The 22,298-nt window shown below is 34.8% G+C and overlaps 1 non-coding gene across 1 annotated transcript; it reads left to right on the top strand.

The window, feature by feature from the left end:
- The first annotated feature begins 9,857 nt into the window (after nucleotides 1–9,857).
- TRNAR-GCG lies at nucleotides 9,858–9,929 on the top strand. The gene has a single exon. It is a non-coding gene; the product is annotated as a tRNA-Arg (tRNA).
- Nucleotides 9,930–22,298: the final 12,369 nt, after the last annotated feature.

The raw sequence follows: 22,298 nt of genomic DNA, 5'->3' as shown, positions 1-22,298 counted from the left end.
ATATAAATATATATATAATATAAAGTATAATAATGTGTAATACATAATATTTATAATACAAAATGGCTAACGTTTTTGAGATATCTATGAATAGTAGTTGTATTTTCCTCTCCTTTTGCAATTTTGTTAAAAAGGAAATAGGAATGACTTTATATCTAAAGAAGAGAAGAGTTGTCATTTTAATTTTTCAAAACGTGTCTGTTAAACAAATTTATACTTTGTTATTCTACTTGATCCTAAGGGGGAGGTTGATATTAGTGAAATGATATATTCTTTAAACAATTAACAACTGGAACAGGAATTAATAATTTTATGAAGGTAGTAACAAGACATTTTAAGCATTAAACTTACAACAATGCTATTTTTGCCTTAAGATAATCCTTAAAATATCCTCAAGAAACAATCATGGTTCTTTTAAACTCTTGGAATAATTAAGACTTCTGCTAAAAGATCAGAAAAGAGAGAAGTGAAGCGAAGAGCAAGTCGCTCAGTCATGTCTGACTCTTTGCGACCCCATGGACTATGTACAGTCCATGGAATTCTCCAGGCCAGAATATTGGCATGGGTAGCCCTTCCCTTCTCCAGGGAATGTTTCCTACTCCAAGGGATCTTCCCAACCTAGGGATCAAACCCAGGTCTCCTGCATTGCAGAGGGATTCTTTACCAGATGAGTCACCAGGGAAGCCCAAAAAGAGAGAAAAGATATCCATTATGTGAGGCAAGAATCAGGCATCCAAATGAAGATCAGTAGTCACGTTTCATCTCAGGTTTTTCTGGGGCTTCCTCAGTGGAAATATCTACTAAAGTCTGCCTTTCTGCAGTCATTATCTCTCACTTATACTAAAGCACCCTGCAGAAGGAAATGGCAATCCACTCCAGTATTTTTGTCTGGAGAATCCCATGGATAGAGGAGCCTGGCAGACTACAGTCCATGGGGTCACAGAAGTCGAACATGACTTAGCAACTAAACCTCCACCATACTAAGGCAATGAAAACAGAATGGCTTAAATTTCAAAGCTTCGATTTAGTCATTGAAGATAATAATAATTTAAAAAATAGTAGCAGTCAAGTTAAGCATCGTGATGAAAAACCATTTTGCAAGTAACAGCCCTGAGGGAGACCAAATCTTACAAATCTTCAGTGACAAAGAATTTTATGGAAATTTGCATATTTTAGTTCTAAAAACAGAAGCACCTTCGAGGCAAATGACTCTTAATAATCCCTGTGAAATCTCAGATTTGGACTTTATCTGTATGATATAATCATTTGAGCTTTACAGTGAACTATGGAAATCTTATTTCCTTTGTCTCAAAAATTGGCTTAATAGACATCTTGTTCAGGTGCAAGTAATGAAGAGAGATTGGATTTTTTCATGAGATAGACTGGCTTTTGAACAAAACTAATGGTGTGTGTTTTTTTTTTTTTTTTTTTCTGAGATGGAGGTAGTTGATATTGTTCTTGTCAGTGAAAGAATTGAAGTAAATTCCAAGAACTAGTTCTTTTTGATGATCTCCATCATTATGAACTTGGAAGTTGGGCCTCTGATTGATATTTTACTTTGTGTATTTTACAGTGTGTATTTCACTGTGTGTATTTTACTTTGTGTTTAAAAGATTTTATTTTAATTAGAATGTTTGAGATATGCCCTTTAAAATTTCTCTATTGTAATTTATTACTAATTTATAGATGTTCTTTATATATGTCTTTTTCCAATTACTTTTTTCCTCCCAGTTTTCTGTTCATCTTTACGGGATATTTTTGTTAAATGAGCATTTACATTTTGATATGTTCAAATGTATTACTTTTAGTGACTTCGGCTCTGAGAGAATTTTCTAAGAAATAACTTCACTTTCACAGAGATCATAAAAGTACTATTATATATTTTCTACTGACAGTTATAAAGTTTAATGTTTTTCATTGTAGTTTTAAACAAAACTAGATCTGGAATTGAGTTTTTGAATACTTTTCAAAATAGATGAAATCATCACCATACCTAAAGTCAAATATTACCACATCAGATAATGAGTAGTCTATCCATTTTGCACTGGTTTCCAATATGCTGCTGCTGCTGCTAAGTTGCTTCAGTAGTATCTGACTCTGCGACCCCATAGAGGCTAAGTTTCCATATATGTATGTTTATGTTCACTCTGTCATTCTGTCTGTCTCTGAGTTAATTAGAGATTTTTAAAGTTAATACATGTTAGGGCAAATACCCTTTCTTAATTTGTTTCTCAGATTTAGCTTGGTTATTTTGAAGTTTATTGTGTATAGAAGTCAATTTGGCAAATTCCATGAAAAGCGATATTGAAATTTTGTTCTATTGAATTTGTATTTTAACTTGAGCTTTAATCAACATTTTTGATACTATGCCTTCTCATTTTTGAGCAGAGTATATATTTCATTTTTTCGAGTCTCAGTGTCCTTTATAGCATTTGATAATTTCTAATGATTTTGCACATCTTATCTTAAATTTATTAGGTAGCCCCATAGATTTTTTTTTTTTTTTAGCAAATTGAATCAGTACTATTTTTTAAAATAAAATGTGTATTGGTTACTGCTGGTACAATAACTATTAATTTTTATGTAATCTTTTTGTTGAAGTGGAAGAAACATAAATAAAATATCCAAATTGTAAGTGCAATGAATTTCCACACAATGAAGACCCCAGCACCTAAATTAAGAAAAGAGTCAAAAAAAAAAAAAAAAGAAAGAAAAGAGTCATTTCAAGAACCTCCAGTCTTCTTTCATCTCTCAATTACTGTCCTCTTACCCAAATACTACTATGCTAATTCTTAATCTATAGATCAGTTTCACTTGATTTTGCACTTTATATAAATGGAATCACAGAATGTGTATTCCTTGTGTTGACTTCAGTTATACTGTAGTCACATATTAAATGATCACCATGGGGTTGTCTATTTTTGAACTTTCTGTTCCACTCCTTTAGTCTGTTTGTGTGTTTTGTGTCAATTGCATGCTTTACTTTTTGTATCTTTACAGTAAGTCTTAAGATCTGGTAGGGTGAATCCTGAACTTTTCATCATTGTCTTGACTATCCTAAATATTTTTCATATAAAATTTAACACCAGCATATAAAAACCCATACAAGAATATACTGTGATTTTCACTGAGTTGAATTAATCTTATTTGTCAAATTGAGTAAAAGTAGAATCTTTAAAATGCTGATCTTTTCAGTTTATGGAATTTCTGTCCATATGTGTTCCATATGTGTTATTTAATTTCTCTGGTAATTTTTTTTCTTTTTGTATGGATACCTTGGGCATCTTTTGTTAGACTTATTCCTAGGGTTTTGATTTTTTAATCTTTTTGTAAATGGTATTTCTTTATTCTAGGGTATAAAAATACAATTAGTTTTATTTATTGACATTTTAATTATTACTGTAGGTGTGAAGGACTCAGAGCTTTTGTTTTTAAAGATTTTATTAAAATTTAAGTCAAATATTTTGGTTTTTGAAAAACTAACATGTATCTAAAATAAGCCTCCGAATTTCTATATCCCAAGAACTTAACAAAGTGCATGTCACATAGTAGGTAATCTATAAATGATTGTTGAATGGATAATGATTCTCTTTACAATGATTTTGTATAATGTCATTGATTAAATGCTTCTTAAAAATTATTCCTGAAGGCTTACTGGAACCATTTTATGTAATATTGCACTCAGTGAAATAGACATTGTTAATTGCTATATTACCTGTTCAGCTCCCCCGCCTTTTTTTTTTTTTTTTTTTACTATGTATTAATTTTGTTTGGAGTAGCAATGTGTTTGGACCTAAGTGTTGGATGATGGTTCCCTTACATCCAGAAAGGATGAAGCTCTGAATGGTGAAATCTGATGCCCTAGTAAAAAAGGTTAGATATGTCTAGATTCTCTATCATTCTTCCATTATCCTTCTACCTGGAGCTTGAACTTGGTGTCTTGAGATTTAAGAATCATTACAATAGGTCAGTAAGTATGAGGTGAGGTGCTCACACGCCTTTGGTAGATCAGGGAGGTAGAAGTAGATTGAACTATTGTGTTATCACTAAGCAACCAAAGAAATGTCACAAACTGTCTCTTTCTGAATTTTCTCATTTGTGAAAAAAAGAAGCCAACTTTGTTCAACTCACTATTATTCAGATATCTGTTAGAGAGAAATGCATTAGTGTGTCACATAGTTGGATAGTACTGAATGTATTACTACTGAGATCAAAATAGCACTGACCAAAAGACAGCTCTTACAAATAAGTTAATTCATGATCCTTTTAGGGTCCTGAGACAGTTCAACAAAATAATATGGTAAAACCAAGTTGAATGAGAATGAAGGCTGAATGATGTATAATAGCATTGCATTTTATACTGGAATAGTAGACCTCATTTTTTAAAAATTTATTTAACAATATACAACTTATTCTCTAAGGCTAAATTTGAGCTTTCTTCCCCTTAAGGCTTCCTAAGAATCAAATCTTAACATTTTTAGTCTTTTAAAATTTTCAATAACATTTATTAAGTGCATCAGAGTTTAGGCTAACATTATCTTTGTGTATGTGTTGAACTTCTTTCACAGATGTAGGCATGAACATTAGAATATCATCTCTTTCCTTTCTTGTTTTAATTGCAGACCTTCCAAATCATCACAGCACCATTTCCCTCTAACATTAGTATAACCATAAGCTCCTCTTTGACCCGGCATCCAAGTGGTTACTACAACATTATCAAAGTTGTAATGCTAGCCATAACTTGATATCATTACTAGATCTGGAATTTAATTTTTAATACTTTTCAAGATGGAAAATCATTACTTTATGAAAATATTGCCACATCAGATACTGAGTAGTTTATCCATTTTTTTTTTTTTTCTGGTTTCCGATACACTAAGTTTCTATATACATATGTTTAGGTGCACTCTGCTGTTCTGTTTGTCTCTGAGTTAATTTAAGATTTTTAAATTTAATACATGTTTGGACAAATATCCTTTCTTAATTTGTTTTTCAGATTTAGCTTGGTTATTTTGAAACTTATTGTGTGTAGAAGTCAATTTGCCAGTTCCTAACTTGATATCCATGACTGAGCTAAAATGTAAACATTAATATCATAGATTGTATTGGTTTTATCTTTGTTTCTTACACACAGATTTTTTTTACCCCTCTCCTTTTCAATTCAGCTCAGTTGTACAGTCGTGTCTGACTCCTTGTGACCCCATGGACTGCAGCATGCCAGGATTCCCTGTCTATCACCAACTCCTGGAGTTTACATAAACTCATGTCCATTGAGTTGGTGATGGCATCCAACCATCTCATCCTCTGTCGTCCCCTTCTCTTCCTGCCTTCAATCTTTCCCATTAAGTATCAGGGTCTTTTCAAATGAGTCAGTTCTTCACATCAGATGGTCAAAGTATTGGAGTTTCACCTTCAGCATCAGTCCTTCCAATGAATATTCAAGACTGATTTCCTTTAAGATTGACTGATTTCCTTCTCTTTTTACATGTATTTAATTGATTGTTGTTACTGGATCTTTAGTGATATAGGAACTGACAATATAGATGTTTTTGCAAAATCATATGTATATCACAATGGCTAACACTATAGGACAGCACTGAAATATGAATAAAGCTTACTTTATACTTGAGTAATCCTGCAAAAATGGTACATTTTCGGGTCCTTGACTATCCTCTTTTTACATAGAAATGTTCAATTCAGCTGGCAATGTTAGTTTTCTTTTCTATTAAGTTAGCACATAAAAATCTTCTATCAAAATGAATCAGTTCACAATGAGCAATAGATCTAGACGAGAATTGGACGATATGGGAGTGAAGAAAAATTTGTTCTGTTGCTAATGGACCATAAATTCTAAAGTCAGACTTAGAACGTGGATTTGTTTTGGTATAAAGAGCATTTGAGAAAAAGGAAGTTTGTAAAGATATTATTCTCATTTTATAAAACATAAACCAAAGCTTAGATGTATTTTGAGGCCTTAAATTATGAAACTTATGCTCTACCTGGACTACTAACCTATTCTATTTATCTAATTCATTTCATATGCAATATAATTACATACATAATGGATGGAAATATTACATATTTAGCCCAGCTAATTTCTTTGTTATTTCCTATAAGCTTTCTGCCCTTTTTTAAGTTTTATGCTTTTGTGCAAACCTTGTCTTCAGTCTGAAATGCTTTAACCTATTTATTTCATGTCATCATTTGCACATCAGTATACTTGTAGCTTTTCTAAAAAGCTTTATGTAGGCCCTTGATAAAAATGAACCTCTTATCTGTGTTTCAAGGTCATTTCTTTTGTAGCATTATCTCAGTACACATTTATACATTTTTTTCTCTATTGACATATGTTATCTATCTATCTATATATATATATATAAGCTAAGCTGTAAATGCAATAAGCATTCACATACTTTCCCATTCTTTTCTGTACACACCATACTATCAAGCATTATGCCTACCAGGACTAGTGGCTAGATATGCCATTTGGTGTATTTATCAATTGTTACCTAATAACATCCCTGGTGGCTCAGTGGTAAAGAATTTACCTGCCACTTCAGGAGACATGGGTTTGATCCTTGGGTAGGGAAGATCCCCTGGGGAAGGAAATGGCAACCCATTTTAGTATTTTTGCCTGGAAAATTCCATGGACAGAGAGCCTTGTGGGCTACAGTCCTTGGGATTGCAAAGAGTTGGACATGACTGAGCAATTGAGTACACACATCAGTTCAGTTCAGTTCAGTTGCTCAGTCATGTCCAACTCTTTGTGACCCCATTAGTTACAGCACGCCAGGCCTCCCTGTCCATCACCAACTCCCAGAGTTCACTCAAACTCACGTCCATTGAGTCAGTGATGCCATCCAGTTATCTCATCCTCTGTCGTCCCCTTCTGCTCCTGCCCTCAATCCCTCCCAACATCAGGGTCTTTTCCAATGAGTCAACTCTTCACATGAAGTGGCCAAAGTATTGGAGTTTTAGCTTTAGCATCAGTCCTTCCAATGAACACCCAGGACTTATCTCCTTTAGGATGGACTGGTTGGATCTCCTTGCATTCCAAGGGACTCTCAGGAGTCTTCTCCAACATCACAGTTCAAAAGCATCAATTCTTGAGTTCTCAGCTTTCTTCACAGTCCAACTGTCATATCTATACATGACCACTGGAAAAACCATAGCCTTGACTAGACAGACCTTTGTTGGCAAAGTGATAACTCTGCTTTTGAATATGCTATCTAGGTTGGTCATAACTTTCCTTCCAAGGAGTAAGTGTCTTTTAATTTCATGGCTGCAATCACAATCTGCAGTGATTTTGGAGCCCCCCAAAATAAAGTCTGACACTGTTTCAACACACATACGCCTAACAAATTAACTAAAATGTCAGCAGCTTAAAATAACAAAGATTTTATTATCTTAGATTTTCTGGGAAGCAGAAATCTGAGAGAAGCTGAGCTAAGTAGTTTTAATTCCAGGTCTTAAAGATGTGACCACAATTTTATTCTAAGGCTTGATCCACTTCTGAACTCTCTCATGGTTATTGACAGCCCTCAGGTTTTTGGCTGGCTGTTCTAAAGACTTCAATTCCTTGTGTCAGTGATCCCTTCTGTGGTTGCCTGGCATAGAATCTGACTTCTCTTAGAGTAAACAATGAGAGAGAGAGGAGAAAAAAAAAAACCTAAGATGGAAGTAAACAGTTTTTTTAATAGCCAAATCTTAACAGTGACATACTATCACATCTGCCACATGCTCTTGTCACATTGAACAACTTTGGTTCACTGTGGGTGGAGACAACACAAAGGTTTGAATATCAGGAGTTACAGATCACTGAAGATCATCCTAGAGGCTGCTTATCTTTCTTGGGAATTGTGATAGACTCAATTCTGACTTGTTTTGGTCTTAACATATGCTGTAAAATATATTATTATTATTATTTGTTGTTGTTCAGTTGCTCAGTCGTGTCTGACTCTTTGCAACCCCATTGACTGCAGCACGCCAGGCTTCCCTGTCCTTCACCACCTCCTGGAGCTTGCTCAAACTCATGTCCGTTGAGTCGGTGATGCCATCCAGCCATCTCATCCTCTGTCATCCTCTTTTCCTCCTGCCTTCTATCTTTCCCAGCATCAGGGTCTTTTCCAATGAATTGGCTCTTTGTGTCAGGTGGCCAAAGTATTGGAGCCTCAGTTTCAGCACTAGACCTTCCAATGAGTATTCATTCCAATGAGTTGATTTCTTTAAACCAGGATCAACTGGTTTATACTTTATTTATTTATCTTAAATATACTTGTGTCATAATTAACCAATGTCCCAAACAGGTAAATATTACTTACAAATTCATTTGGGGAAAAAACACAAATTATCTGACTGTCACATTTTCTCTGTCCTGTCATATTCAAGTAATGTTTGATGTGCACGTGTGTGCACGTGTGTGCACGTGTGTGTGTTTTCACTGCAATTTAAGATATTACACAGTGGTTATTATTAAGAAATATTATTATCTTAATTATATATATTCATACAGTTGTTACATAAGATTTCAAACATAATTCTTAGTAAATATTATGGATCATTTTAAAGAGTAAGAAGAATGAGTTATATATTGGTACTAAGTTAAAAAAATCGAATTGTTTGCTACTAATTGATGTATATACTACTTTGTTCTTTCAAAAAGGGAATTTTTTATTTAAAATTATTTTTAAACAACTTCATAATATTCTTTATGTATCAGTTAAGTAACTTTGTATTGAATGAAGGAAAAATACCTTACTTTGGGGTCTTGCTCTGTGCATTAAATTACATTTGTAAATGCTTCACTGAACAGTATTTTTCAAATATAATCCACATATAGTAATCATGTTTAAAATATAATTTTTCATAGTTACTACCCATCTGTTCAATACTGATAAGAAGTTCAATAAAGCTGGCTGTAAAAATCAATGCTGTTAAATGTTTATTAATTATCTAACACATTGCTTAGCTTACTGAGCACATTTAATACCCCAATACATATTTCAAGGTATATATGGAAATTTTGTACTTAGGTTTAAAGATACATTTTAAGTATCCTTTCAGCTAGTTCTCTTTATCCAAATTTATAAGCATTGCATTTATTCCATTTAATCTGATCTTTCATTGAGGATACAATTTCGCTGAAGGTAAGGCAGACAATTTCTATTTGGGGAAAAAAATCTTAAAAGTACATTGTACATTAAAAACCACTGAAGCATAATGGGCTAAACTGCACATGGACCAAATTTCAACATTTGCCAAAATTATCAGTAAATTTAAGACTCATTCTAATTTTCTCAGCCATTATTTTAGACCCCAGTAGCACTAGGAACTGATTTAATCAGGCAGTAAAGCATAAAGTATTCAGGTCAAGTAGATCAGCACAAAAATGTTTTCTAATTCCTTTCATTCTCATCTCATGGAGGCCTTTTGTCACTAAGATTATTAGTGTTTGGGTTCTAAAATTATTTCTCTTTCCAAGCTATATTAGTGTGTTTTAAGATAGTACCCCCCCCACCAAAAAAAAAGCCATTTTAACTATTGAGGAACTAAAATGGAACCATAAAGTTTAATTCATATCTACTAGCAGCCCTATTTTTTTTGCATATGTACTTCATGATCCTTATTGCATTACCACCTCTGCCTCTTCATCTAACTTCATGCCATAACAATAGTAAGTAACCTAATGCTCTAGCATCTAACATAATGCCTTAAACACAGTATCATTCCAGAATACATGTTTTAAAAATATGTTGAAATAGATGTTCACAATTCTGGTATCAAACTCATGAGGTGAGAAACTTAGATGGTTTTGGTTAATAAGTGTGTTTTGATCTTACCTTTGTCTTTTTCAGGCTTCCCTGGTGGCTCAGAGGTTAAAGTGTCTGCCCGCGATGCAGGAGACCCGGGTTCAATCCCTGGGTAGGGAAGATCCCATGGAGAAGGAAATGGCAACCCACTCCAGTACTCTTGCCTGGAGAATCCCATGGATGGAGGAGCCTGGTAGGCTACAGTCCATGGGGTCGCAAAGAGTTGAACACGACTGAGCAACTTCACTCACTCATTGTCTTTTTCTGTTAACATTGTATCTAGCAAAGAGTTTATTAATGGTGATCTAAAATGAACTAGATGAAATCTTACATACTCAATGCCTTTCCAAGTCATAATGCCTACAATTCTTTCATTAAGGACTTACTCTCTGAGTTTGATGCTTTTGAGAAGTCTACAAGTTATACTTGGGCTATTTTGGTGGCCTATCCACTTCTGGTTTCCTGGCCATTCTTTATATAGCCATCAGGATGAGCTTCTCATACTTTTCACATTTGAGTATTTCTTTCCCAGTGTAATACTAGTGGCTCTTCCATTGCCAGAAGGATAAAATCAAAACTCCATAGTAATATCCACATAGTCTTCATGTGTTTGCCTTGGCTTCTCTTAACAGATTTGCTCCCATGAATGTTATACTCTCTTCCCATCTATCCTCCTCCATCATGCATCCTTTATTTCTTAATTATCCATTCATGTACCCCATCTATGACTTTATATTACACTCTTACCTATCCCTGTAGTTTCCATCAAGCATCCTAGATTGTCTCCCCATTGAACTTTTCACTGTTTCTGATGTTATCACAGAACTTTGTATGTCTTATTTGATGTGCCTAGAATCATGCTGCTGTTGATATTTTTCAGTTGCTAAGTTGGGTCTGACTCTTAGTGACTCCATGGACCATAGCCTGACAGGCTCCTCTCTCCATGGGATTTCCCAGGCAAGAATACCAGAGTGGGGTTCCATTTCCTTCTCCAGTTGGATCTTCCCAACCCAGCTATTGATCCCATGTCTCCTGCATTGGCAGGCAGAATCTTTACCACTGAGCCACCAGGGAAGCTCTATGCCTAAAATATCTTCAACCAAATCTTTCCTGTATAATATCCTGCTACACATTACAAATAATCTAAGCTCATAGTTCATATCTTCTGTGAAGTTTTTCTGACAACTTCTGGATTTCTATCTGTCCCAAACCCTACGCACTTTTCCCTCCTACCATTTAACTCTTTCTGGGATCCATACTCATATTTTATCTCCCTTCCATTTTTAAAATAATCCAAATATATTCATTTCAGGATTTAATATGAAGTTTAATAACTTAATTCATTTCATAATTTAATATCTTGCTATGGCTAAATTTAAGAAAGAACTCATCTTAAAATGTCTAGTACAAAGCATTGCCCTGTATTTATTATTTGTTATTTACTAGCCACTGTAAAAATGATAGAACAAGATGAATCATTAAGAGACTACTCAGGAATATTCTTAGGAAAACTACCTTGAGTTGTAAAGAGAAAACAGTCACCTTTATTCTTAGTTTGAACACATTAAGTAACAAGGAAATAAAAGAAATAAATAAAACAAGGAAAGAAAGCAGGGCTAAACTTCATCTAAAATGTAATACTCTTTAGCTGTCATGTTTTCAGAAATGGATCTAAATGTTATAAATTTTGAGCCTTTTCCAGGGGCTGTTTTCTTGTGATTTCTGCATTTTAACCTGTCTACTGTGACACTGTCTCACTGAATCTTTCCAACTCCAAAATGGTTCTTTTAGGGGCTTTAACTTTGAAAAAGCAGAGCAAGTTTTTGTACTGATATGGGTTTTACTCACCTAGTATCTATGAGGAGTGTGTGTGTGTGTGTATGTGAGTGTATATGTGTATGTATTTGATGTTATGTACAAGTCTTGATTAAGACTTCAACATCTTATATATCAAGTAGATATTGCCTAAAATTTATCCATTTTTACCAGGGTCTTTATTACCAAGCTTCCTTTTGAAGAAAAGCAAGAGTATTACTATAGAATTAATGTTAGTTATCTTTTCAAACCAGGTACTTTGGGGACAATAGAAGATAGAGCAATATAATATATATAAAAACAGTAGTAGAACAATTATTTGAAGAATATAAAAGATTATTTTCCATAAAGTATTAATTTTGTTTATATTTTACTTATAATCAAATAAACTGCAGACAGTGTATTCTTCCTCCAGTATAATTACTACAAAGAAAACTTAAATTGCTAATAAGGGGCTAACCACTTGGGGCCATATACTGCTGATGGATGACCAGGGGATAATGATAAATGAATCTCATTCTAAATTCTGTCAATGAAATAAATCACAAATGTCATCAATTTCATTAATATATTAACGTTCCACTTAACCAGTATACATACCTCTCGATTGCCTTTTCCAAGGAGCCCGTTCATTTTAGTCATATTTACCCTGAGCTTCATGGAACTGGAAAATTATTATTAATTGTGGTCACTCTATATAGAGAAGCCTTTTGGTAGGTGTTATTTGTGGAGAACTGCCCTCTATTTTCAGACTACATAGTCACTCATCCTTTAGGTGATGAAAACATCATTTCTCAGAAAAATGGGCAAAGTTCTTGGGAAGTATGTGCGGGAGGGAGAGTTCCTGTTTCTTGAGAGGCTGTTTAGTATACAGATATGAGAATATCTGGCTTATACAGAAGAGAAAATAGTCATAAATAAAATGCCCCTCATGGATACTCTAATAACACTGCAGATTATATTGTGTTGAAAAACACAAATGCTGATAATCCTGAGTTGAAAGTACAGTCAGATAAATTGGATATTAAATGAAGAAGGTTTATGTATATCATCTTCAGTTTTTTCCACTTGCATTTTCTTTTTATGAGTATGCAGGAGAGTGACATATGATTAAAATCTAGGTCTAATTAGTTTCAAAGATCTCTTTCATTAGATATAAAATAGCAATTTAAGTGATGAGAGGATTTTGTTAATATCATTGGCAGTACTTTTTAAGTAGTGATTGTATTAGCTACCTATCTACATATTGCTCAAATTTAAAGGTCTTAAAATAAAAGTTAACAGGTATTATTCTCATAGTCTCTATAGGTCAGGAATGATGGTTGCTTTGCTGGGCAGTTTTGGCTATCTTCTTTCATAAGATTATAGTCAAAAATCAGCTGAGAATGCAGTCATTTGAAAGCCTAATTGGAACCAAATAATTCACTTCCAAGGTGACACACTCCCAGGGATGGCCAGCTGGTGGTGCTGATTGTTTGAAGGAAGCCTCACTCCTTTCTATGTGGGCATCTTCACAGTTTTCATGATATCCATGGTTGCTGATTTCCCACACAGCAGGCCACTCAAGAGACTTAGACTCATTGTTACTTCTGGCACATTCTATCCCTTAATAATCATCTCATCTGGCTTCCACTGAAGGCTCATTGCTAGTTCCAGAACCTTCTATTCATTAATAATCATTTCATCTGGCTTCCATTCACGAGGATGAGAATTACACTCATTTGTTGAAGAGAGGAGTGCCAGAGAACTTATGTACATCTTCTAAAGCTACAATGTGCTAAACTAACAATATTTTTATGCATGTTATGTTACAGAATCACTGAAATATAATAAGTCCTATGGTGGTGGGAGGAAACAAGCTGAGTTAGATAGACTGAGCATAAAAAGGTTCTGCTACTTTAGGAATGGACTTTTTGAAGTGATGAATAAGAAACTGAACCAAGTGAAAAATCTGTAGGGAAGGTTCCTAGAAAATATCAGGGTACATGGATGCACAAGAAGTTAGCAAGGAAACTGGTAGAACTGCCTTATATATTTTCCTTTAGGCTATTTTTAATTGGAGGATAATTGCTTTACAATATTGTGTTGTTTTCTGCTGTACAAAAAGGTGAATGAGCTATAAATATAAATATAACCCCTCCCTCTCCATTAGGATATATTTGCTGCTGCTGCTAAGTCGCTTCAGTCGTGTCCAATTCTGTGCGACCACATAGACGGCAGCCCACCAGGCTCCCCATCCCTGGGATTCTCCAGGCAAGAACACTGGAGTGGGTTGCCATTTCCTTCTCCAATGCATGAAAGTGAGTTGCTCAGTCATGTCTGACTCTTCGTGACCCCATGGGCTACAGCCTACCAGGCTCCTCTGCCCATGGGATTTTAAGTGACTTTAATTAACAACTGACATTTTAAAAAGCTAGTATAATTCTTTAATTAATATAAAAACATATGTTAAGAAGACTTAAGATTAATCTTTCATTGGTTTATTTGAAGCTATATTTTATGGCATTTTCTACTGGAAAGTATACTGATAAGGACTTAATACTTTTCTCTCTAGCTTTTCTAGGAACAGTTTTAAAAACAAACATTTGTTTTATGTCACACAATTTTCTGTTTTCCATAGACATTATTTTACATTGTAGAACAGCTTCCTTGAGCATTAACTTTATTTTTCAATATTTAAATTGCAAAATCTTTTCATTTATTTTTCTGAAATTTGTCTTCAAGTTCTCCTACTTTTATTTACTCAATTCAGTAGTAAATACTTGAAATTCCATATTCAATTTCAACTTCAGACTTGGGTGGGCAACAAATAATAGTTTCTTAATGAAAATTATTTTTTAAGAACATTTATGTGGTATTTATTCGGCTCTACCAAAGGGAAAGGCCACATTAGTCAACATAACAAGTATTCACTTAGCTCCCACTGTTCTTTTTCCAAAATTAAAAAAAAAAAATCAGAGAAATGTAATATGTGAATATACATATCCATCTTCTAACATATTCAAGGAAATATTTGCAGAAATTCATAGCATTCATATGTCCTTCTGGAGAAGGGAATGGCAACTCACTCCAGTATTCTTTCCTGGAGAATCTGGGAGACAGAGGAGCCTCATGAGCTGCCATCTATGGGGTTGCACAGAGTCGGACAAGACTGAAGTGACTTAGCAGCAGCAGCAGCAGCAGCAACAACAGCATATGTCCCTCAGAAAAACAATGAAACTCAGTAACTTGAGTCAAATATGTAATGTATTATAGATGTTGAAACTGTTGGAGGTAAGTTGAGCAAGTCTTTCATGAAGAAGAAATTAAACTTTAGAAAATAAAGAAACTTTTGCCTTTAATTATGTTGGAAAAAGTAAACACTATCACCAGAACAAAAATAAATCTCTCTCAGAAAAAATTAGAATCTTTCTTCCATTAATATGTTCTTTTTTCAAAAAGATTCTGGTTTACCTGTGCCAATTTCTACCTCTTCTCTGAGGTAGAAATCCTACTAATCTTTTTACACAGGTTAAATACCACATTCCTTAGGGAGGAAATAAATAAATCACTGATACACTCAATAACTCAAATAAGCTTGTTATTATTCAATAAGAAAAATGAGTTGGGTTTTAATCACAATATATAAGATAAAAACTTCAGGGCATGAATGGAATAATGGAATAGATAATATGTGTAATCAAATGGAGCATATGTTATGTGAAGGAATGTTGTATTATAGAAAAGGAAACTTACAAACATAAATAATTACCTGGAGGCTACAGAACTTAATAGAAACATATATTAGAATGTTTATTCCTATAATTCTAAAAAAAAAGTTCAAATATGCAAGAAATTAAAAGTATCTTTTTGTTGAGATTCTTCTGTCTGGAGACATTTAGGTAAATACTTGAAATTCCATATTCAATTTCAACTTCAGACTTGGGTGGGCAAGTATAATATTAGGTATAATATTATAGAGCACAAAAAGTACAATTAAAAATTCCAAATAATGGAAACATTTTAAAGGTAATTTCTATACTCCTTATTCTTATAATTATAACTGATTTATGTGAGAGAATTCAAACATAGCTGTAAGATGTGTCAAATAATGGCATTTTTCTTTCAATTAAAATAAAGTTGTCAGCAAAGTTGAACCTATAAAAACCACATTATTTTTATCTGCATTTAAAAAGCTCTGTGAGGATTCCATTTGTTCTAGAATGGAAACATAGACATTTGTCATTGTTGTTCAGTTGGTCAGTCATGTGCAGCTCTTCATGACCCCATGGATGGCAGCATGCCTGTCTTCCTGTCCTTTCCCATCTCGCAGAGCTTACTCAAACTCATGTCCATAGAGTCATGGTGCCATCCAGTCGTCTCATCCTTTGTCATCCCCTTCTCCTCCTGCTTTCAATCTTTCCCAGCATCAAGGTCTTGTCTAATCAGTCAACTCCTTGCATCTGAGGGCCAAAATATTGGAGTTTTACCTTAAGCATCAATCCTACCAATGAATATTCTGGACTGATTTCCTTTAGGATAGACTGTTTGATCTCCTTGCAGTCCAAGGGACTTTCAAGAGTCTTTTCTAACAACACAGTTTAAAAGCACAAATTCTTCAGTGCTCATCCGTCTTTATGGTCCAAGTCTCACATCCATGCATGACTACTGGAAAAACCATAGCTTTGACTATGTGGAGCTTTGTCAGCAAAGTAATGTCTTTGCTTTTTAATATGCTGTCTAGATTGGGCATAATTTTCTTCCAAGGAGCAAGTGATTTTTAATTTCATGGCTGCAGTCAACATCTGCAGTGATTTTGGAGCCCCAGAAAAGAAAGTCTGTCACTGTTTCCATTGTTTCCCCATTGATTTTCCATGAAGTGATTGAACCAGATGCTATGATCTTGGTTTATTTAATGTTGAGTTTTAAGCCCGCTTTTTCACTTAACTCTTTCACCTTCATCAAGAGGCTCTTTTGTTCCTCTTCACTTTCTGCCATGAGGGTGGTATCATGTGCATATCTGAGGTTATTGATATTTCTCCCAGCAATCTTGATTCCAGCTTGTGCTTCATCCAGCCCAACATTTCACACGATGTACTCTGCTTATTAGTTAAATAAGCAGGGTGACAATAAACAACATTGACATACTCTTTTCCCAATTTGGGACCAGTCTGTTGTTCCATGTCCAGTTCTAACTGTTGCTTCTTGACCTGCACACAGGTTTTTCAGGAGGCAAGTAAGGTAGTCTGGTATTCCCATCTCTTTAAGACATAAACATTGGGGTCACTTATTTGAGTAGTTTGTGATGGACAGTTAAGTTCTTTTGCAGGGTAGTATTAGATGAGAAAGTTTGATTGGGAGGGGAGACATCTTGAGGCATCTACATGAAACATAGATGCCAGATTTTCTTGCCTCTGGTATTAGTAGATGCATCACAATATTTTCGTTAAGAAAATAACTAGGCTGAATAAAAATTGCATGCTCAAAATTATCCCAAATTTTGTATTTTTAAGATTCATATGAAAAATCATTTTCTCCTACCATGCTTTTTTGTGTGCGTGCATCCATTAAACATTGAAATTATTGAAAGAAGATACTATTTTGCAGAGCTTTGGTTGAATTACATATAAAAATAGCATGGAATTAAAAATCAGTTTCTGTAATTTTTAGATATCACATGTAGGAAAACTGCTTAAAGCAAGATTTACTTATTTTTTATAACAAACTAATTTGGGAATTATTGCTATTTCTCTGATATTCTCAGAGAAAATGCACATGTTGAGAACATAGCACTTTGAAACTGCCAATATACCAGATTAATTGTCTTCACAGAATGATAAAACTTTTAATGAAACTAATTCTATGGCATTTCAGAACTTTAGACTAGGTAGAATATGAACTTCTATAGCTGGCATTTTGTTCTGATTTCAGGAGAAGAAGATTAAGTAATAGTTGAGAATTAAGAGATTATCTAATTTTGTTTGGGAGATTGGTTAATCTTTTACAAAAGAAATATGCAAATGATACATCATCACTACATGAATGAAGAAACAATTTAATGTTTCAGGCAAGAACAAAAATTAGCTGAAGTCCATTGGTCAGTATTTTTATTTAAAAACTTAAACCCTGATTTTTGAGACAAAGAATATCTCTATTACAACAATAATAATGACAGAGAGGGTCTATAGAAGTAAAGAATGATATACATTTTTATTTAACATATTTTTAAATAGAAATATTCAAAGGCATAGAAGTGAGAATCTTCTGTTTTCCAGGCACTGCATAGTTACACTTTCTCTTGTTCTTTTGTTTTTGTTTATTTTATAAATGACAGTAAGATCAATATAAGAATGTGGTATGAAGTGCCTAACAAAAAAGCAAATTCAGTCTCAATTTGCATTAATAAGATGTTGCATTTATTAATAATGGGAAGTAGTAAAAGTGCAAAGATTCTGGAATTGAATTGCACAACTGTTACTGTGTGACCTTTGGCAAGTAATTTAACCTTTCTAATGATCAGAAACTGGGATAATAATATCACATCATATATTCGTTTTAGAGTACAATGAAGCAATGTGTAAAATGTTTCACACAAAGTCTGAAAAAAAATGAGTGAGTGATAGTTGCTCAGTCATGCCTGACTCTTTGCAAACCCATGGACTGTAGCCTGCCAGGCTCCTCTGTCCATCGAATTCTCCAGGCAAGATTACTGGAGTGGGTTGCCAAAATGAATTAACTTAACTCCTAGATATAATAAAATTAATACTGTTATTATCAATGTGATAATCTTAAAGATTCTGTTCTATTCAGATTTCAGTTGGAGGGATTATCTCTGATCTCACACACACCTATATACGTACATCAGTTCAGTTTAGTTCAGTTCAGTCGCTCAGTCATGTCTGACTCTTTGCGACCCCATGAATCGCAGCACGCCAGGCCTCCCTGACCATCACCAACTCCCGGAGTTCACTCAGACTCGCATCCATCGAGTCAGTGATGCCATCCAGCCATCTCATCCTCGGTCGTCCCCTTCTCTTCCTGCCCCCAATCCCTCCTAGCATCAGAGTCTTTTCCAATGAGTCAATTCATTGGCTAAAGTACTGGAGTTTCAGCTTTAGCATCATTCCTTCCAAAGAAATCCCAGGGCTGATCTTCAGAATGGACTGGTTGGATCTCCTTGCAGTCCAAGGGACTCTCAAGAGTCTTCTTCAACATCACAGTTCAAAAGCATCAATTCTTCGGTGCTCAGCCTAACTCACAGTCCAACTCTCACATCCATACATGACCACAGGAAAAACCATAGCCTTGACTAGACGGACCTTTGTTGGCAAAGTAACGTCTCTGCTTTTGAATATGCTATCTAAGTTGGTCATAACTTTTCTTCCAAGGAGTAAGCGTCTTTTAATTTCATGGCTACAGTCACTATCTGCAGTGATTTGGGAGCCCCCAAAAATAAAGTCTGACACTGTTTCCACTATTTCCCCATCTATTTCCCATGAAGTGATGGGACCGGATGCCATGATCTTCGTTTTCTGAATGTTGAGCTTTAAGCCAACTTCTTCACTCTCCACTTTCACTTTCATCAAGAGGCTTTTTAGTTCCTCTTCACTTTCTGCCATAAGGGTAGTGTCATCTGCATATCTGAGGTTATTGATATTTCTCCCGGCAATCTTGATTCCAGCTTGTGTTTACATATATATGTATGCATATATATATATGTGTGTGTGTGTCTGTGTACATATATATACATATATATATGTGGGTGTGTATGTGTATATATTGAGAAGAGAAATTAAAAATTAGAAGCATTGGGAGAAATTAATTGGAAGTTATGTTTAAAGTCATTTTAAAATTAAAATGTATAGCAGCTTTATTCAAACATATAATGAGGTTTCTTAAGAAATAATTATTTTATTTTCACAAAAATGTGTTCTATCATAACCTAGAAAAGCTCTTGACATAACTCACATGCATCTGGTGAAATTGCATTAAACAGTCTGTAATATCACTTCCTATTTTGAAATTCTACAATAATACGGCCGCTCTGACTAGAGAATTAATGAGCCATCTTGTCTTCACTCCATTTTCCCTTTCTTTTTCAACCCCTTTGATAACTTCTTATAACACTGAAACAGTTGAGACAATGTATTGTTTTTGACATCTACCAACCTGGGATTAGAATGGGAAGTAAGTATGAAAGTAGAAAGTGATGACTGGTGCTGTGCTGTATTCTTCTCTATGCACCAATGGCTGTTGTCCATCTTTTTATGTTCATAGCTGGTGGGTTATTTGGGTTAGAATGCTAGTTTAGAATTCCTGTTTATGTAAGAAAAATATAGTCAAAGAGTAGATGACAAGGACAATATAAGGGAATTTAGTAACATGGATTATTCAGGGACAAGCAGCAGATTAATTTTTAAGATATTAACTTCAAGCATTTGTTTTCTTAATTCCTGAGAGTGAATTTTGAGAAAAGTTGCTTCTGCTCTTTGGGTCTCAGTTTTCTTTTGTGACATGGGAGGAATTATTCCAGATGGGCTCTAAATTTCTTTAAATCTCTAATATCTATGAGTGCATGGTACATGTATGAGGTCTTACACACCATCTTATCTCAAATTTTTATCGATAATTTTTATTTATTTAAACTAACTTGAAAAGCAAGAATCAGTTCAGTTCAGTTCAGTTGCTCAGTTGTGTCTGACTCTTTGCGACCCCATGAATCACAGCACGCTAGGCCTCCCTGTCCATCACCAACTCCCGGAGTTCACTCAGACTCACGTCCACAGAGTCAGTGATGCCATCCAGCCATCTCATCCTCTGTTGTCCCCTTCTCCTCCTGCCCCCAATCCTTCCCAGCATCAGAGTCTTTTCCAATGAGTCAACTCTTCGCATGAGGTGGCCAAAGTACTGGAGTTTCAGCTTTAGCATCATTCCTTCCAAAGAAACCCCAGGGCTGATCTCCTTCAGAATGGACTGGTTGGATCTCCTTGCAGTCCAAGGGACTCTCAAGAGTCTTCTCCAACACCACAGTTCAAAAGCATCAATTCTTCGGTGCTCAGCCTTCTTCACAGTCCAACTCTCACATCCATACATGACCACTGGAAAAACCATAGCCTTGACTAGACGGACCTTAGTCGGAAAAGCAAGAATATTCAGTAGTAAATATCTGCATTAATTTTAACTGATACAAGCTTAGTTTAGTGACATGGCAATTTAGCTTCTATTTTCAGTGTAGGTTTTCAATGTAGCCAATCCCAATAATGATATTCCCCAGTATGTCTTCTATCGTTTTAATGGTGTGCATATAACTACAAAGAATTTAATATGCTCCTGGATATTATGAAGTAAACCATGTAAGAGCAATTATATTCATATACAATAAAAGATAATAGGCATTCACCTGACATTTTATTTCTGTACAATCTTATTAATTTCTCTCTTTCAGAATCGAAATAAAATATTCATGTATCTCAGTGTAACAAACTGTTTCTCATTTCTTTTATCTCCTCTCAATGTTCTTTTCTTTTTATAACTGTTGAGTGTTTTTACCATCTTGACTTGCCAAACCAATTTATATATATTCTTTCCTTTCAGAAGCAATAAATGGTTATATGATAATTGTAGAAAAATTAATAAAATTGCAACTCTAGAAATATTAAGGCCAGATTAATTGTAATCTATCAAGAAAGCTCTGTTAGCATCTTTGGATTTCTTCACTGGAGCCTATTAAATCAGGCCAGTGACATAATCTGACATGTTAAATAAATTCAGTCTGGTTGCTGTATGCAGAGTATAATGACAGGGCAAGAGTAGAAACAGGGAGATAAGTTAGGAGGCTATTAAACAGAGCAGGAGGCAGAATATATGTTTTGACCTAGGAGGGTAACAACAAAACTGCAGAGAAATGGTTAAATGAAAGGGAACTATAATTTAAATAGCCAGAAGAATTTGATAATGGAATGAATGTGGGATATTAAAGAAAAGAAGGGATGAAAATTATGATCCTGAGCAAATGAATGGATAGTGAAACCATTTACTGATGTGCAGAAAGCTAGGGAGGAGTCAGATTGACTTCTGCTTTGGATGTGACAAGTTTGAGTTGCCTAATAAATATCTAAGTAAAGATTACATTGGTAGTTGGATAAAGGGACTTATTCAGGCTGGAAATATGATTTTCGTGATCTCCCATAGAAATACTTATTCTTCTAAAAATTTAGAGAAGAGCTAACACATATCCTACTCAGACTTTTTCAGAAAATTGAAGAGGAAGGTAAACTGCCATATGCATTCTAAGAGGCCATCATCACCCTAGTACTCAAACCAGACAAAGATGCCAATATCACTGATGAACATAGATGCAAAAATCCTCACAAAAGTCTAGCAAATAGAACCCAACAAAATATAAAAAAAGATTATACATCATGCTACTGCTGCTGCTAAGATGCTTCAGTTGTGTCCGACTCTGTGCAACCCCATAGATGGCAGCCCACCAGGCTCCCCTGTCCCTGGGATTCTCCAGGCAAGAACTTTGGAGTGGGTTGCCATTTCTTTCTCCAATGCATGAAAGTGAAAAGTGAAAGTGAAGTCACTCAGTAGTGTCCAACTGGTAGCGACTCCATGGACTGCAGCCTACCAGGCTCCTCTGTCCATGGGATTTTTCTAGGCAAGAGTACTGGAGTGGCTTACCATTGCCAT

This window comes from Oryx dammah, unplaced genomic scaffold (assembly GCF_014754425.2).
Source record: "Oryx dammah isolate SB20612 unplaced genomic scaffold, SCBI_Odam_1.1 HiC_scaffold_18, whole genome shotgun sequence".
Classification (NCBI taxonomy): Eukaryota; Metazoa; Chordata; class Mammalia; order Artiodactyla; family Bovidae; genus Oryx; species Oryx dammah.
Note: the sequence above shows the minus strand (reverse complement) of the source record. Positions and strands in the feature narration are given on the sequence as shown.